This window comes from Galeopterus variegatus, unplaced genomic scaffold (assembly GCF_000696425.1).
Source record: "Galeopterus variegatus unplaced genomic scaffold, G_variegatus-3.0.2 Scaffold4972, whole genome shotgun sequence".
Classification (NCBI taxonomy): domain Eukaryota; kingdom Metazoa; phylum Chordata; class Mammalia; order Dermoptera; family Cynocephalidae; genus Galeopterus; species Galeopterus variegatus.
The window spans coordinates 42,589-44,969 of NW_007731083.1; the positions used below are offsets into that span (position 1 = coordinate 42,589).

The 2,381-nt window shown below is 47.1% G+C and overlaps 1 protein-coding gene across 2 annotated transcripts in view; it reads right to left on the bottom strand.

The window, feature by feature from the left end:
• CMBL (carboxymethylenebutenolidase homolog (Pseudomonas)) overlaps nt 1–2,381 on the bottom strand; it is a 24,878-nt gene that overhangs the window by 9,797 nt on the left and 12,700 nt on the right. The window lies entirely within an intron of this gene.

Genomic DNA, 2,381 nt, shown 5'->3' on the forward strand with positions numbered 1-2,381 from the left:
GGGGGGGGGGGCACAGGGCACGTGGACCTGGGCGGGTGGCTCCAAGGGCCCCTTCTCCCCCCACGGAGCTGCACCTCTCGCTGGCCTTGGAGCCTCCTGGCCTTTGACGTTAGCCTCCGCTGGAGAGCAGCACGTCCAGTCACTATGACCAAGCAATTTTCCCCAGCCTCGCCCAGGATGCCAACAGGGTACAACTCCTTGCCCAGAGGGTATGGTCTCAAGCAGGTTCTAAAAGAGGCCACGGAGAGAAAACAAGCCTGCCTCGCCCGAGTCCATGTGGTTCTTCCACACAAATCGGCCCAGGAGGGATGGAGCCAAGGCTGCTCCCGCCAGAGCCCTGTTTCCTAAAATAGAGTCGCCGCAGCTGTGCTTGGAGGAACACGGCTCCTCCTGCAGGGGGGGAAGGAACACTGAAACCTGAGTCAGAAAATCCAAGTTTTACTCTCAGTACCAAACCATACTGCCCTGTGATCTTAACAAGTCATTTAACTACTTTTAGCCCCATTTTCTTCATCTGAGTAGACAGTACCCTGCACCGCCCAAATCACTCAGACTATCTCGAGAGCAAAATGAATTGGATGCATGTAAAAGTGCTCCATAAATNTTTTTTTTTTTTTTGAGAAAACAAAGAAAGTCCAGGCGACAGCCCAAGCGCAGGGTTTGCTGGGATAAAGCTTTCTGAAGCTGGTAGAAAGCTTGGTGCCTACTCTCTGTCATGGTTCACTGCCACTTGTACCAACACCAGGGGCAAATGAGAACAGACGGTGACAGCCTTCGCCAAGGTGGCCACAGCTAGTTGGTTGGACAAAGGCATAAAATGTGGGAGATGCATGAGGTCTCACTGTGCCATTTCTGGAACCAAGTCTATCTCAGATGGGGCCAGGATAGTCCGTGTTTAGACAAGGATGACCCGTGGACACCCTGCCATCCAAGCAGACCTGTGAAATCTGAGCCCAGGCTGAGATACTTCCAGGGACAAGTAATGGGTCCTTTTCAGAGCTGCTGAGGTCTGCCCAAGGTGCCCGGTGCCTGTGTCTGAACAGGGCTCAACGCGGGGTGAGGACTCTCCGTGTCCAGCAAGTCTGTAGGGCCAGGGATTCCCAGGAGGACCTGAAGCCCAGGGACTGTGTTGGGAGCAGATGGCTTCCACCACGTGGGTGTTTAATTCCATATGACATTTCCCATTTACCTTCACCACAGTGAGATAAGGAAGTAGATCATGAAAATTAGAGTATAGTCACGTTTTGTTTGTTTTCTTTCTGAAGGGACCACAGACATTTACATGAATTTAAGCCAAGGAACAGAATTTTATACGTACGTGTATCCATTTCCAGCGATCATGTCAGCCATATACCTGGTATTAGGCAATTGCCAGCCGAATATATCTTGAATGACAATCACAGCTTTGCCTGTGTCNACTATATAGCAAGAGTTGATATAATCAATTCAGTGGTACATAGAGAAATCTTTACAGCCTAGACTGCACATATTAGATAAGTGGAAAAAATGAAAATAAGCTAAGCATCAGGAAGTCAGGAGAAAAAAACCAGAATAAATGCTGTCTTAGTCCATTTGGGCTGCTATAACAAAATACCATATACTGTGTAGCTCATAAAGAGAAATTTATTTCTTGCAATTCTTGAGTCTGGGAAATCTAAGTTCAAGGTGCCAGATGATTTGTGTCAGGTGAGGGTCACTTCCTGGTTCACAGATGGCATTTCTCCCTGTGTCCTCCCATGGTGGAAGGGACTAGCCAGCTCTCTGGAGTCTCTCATGAGGGCACTAGTCCCAATCATAAGGGCTCTGCCCTCATGACCTAATCACCTCCCAAAGGCCTCCACCTCCCAATACCATCATCTTGGGGGTTAGGATTTCAACATATGGATTTGGAGGAACACAACACTCAGAGCACAGCAGAACCTACAAAGAGAAAATAATGAGACGAAAATAAACAATAGAGAAAANAAAAAAATTAATTTTGAGGACATCTATGGTATTTGTTATGTAAGAAATCAGTAATAACTTCTGATTCTGGCAACACTGCAGACTAAGGCTAAGGAGGATCTATACCGATTACACACACTAGAAATGCCAGATTGAATGAAATCAACAAATAAAAATAAAAATGGCAGAGCTCATAGGAAAAAGGGAACTCCCCAGGAGCCAGAATTGGAGAGGAAGCTGAAAGCCAGAGTCAGGAAGAGGCAGGCAGTGTTCCCAGGAACGAGAAACTGGGAACACAGAATCCACAGATAGTGGGAGATCCCTCCCTCCTCTAACAATTAGAGACTACAGTCCTCTCAAGCACATGAGAACAGTCACCACACTACCCACATATTAACCCATGATGCACATTTCAACAAAGATTTTATGTAAAAAAC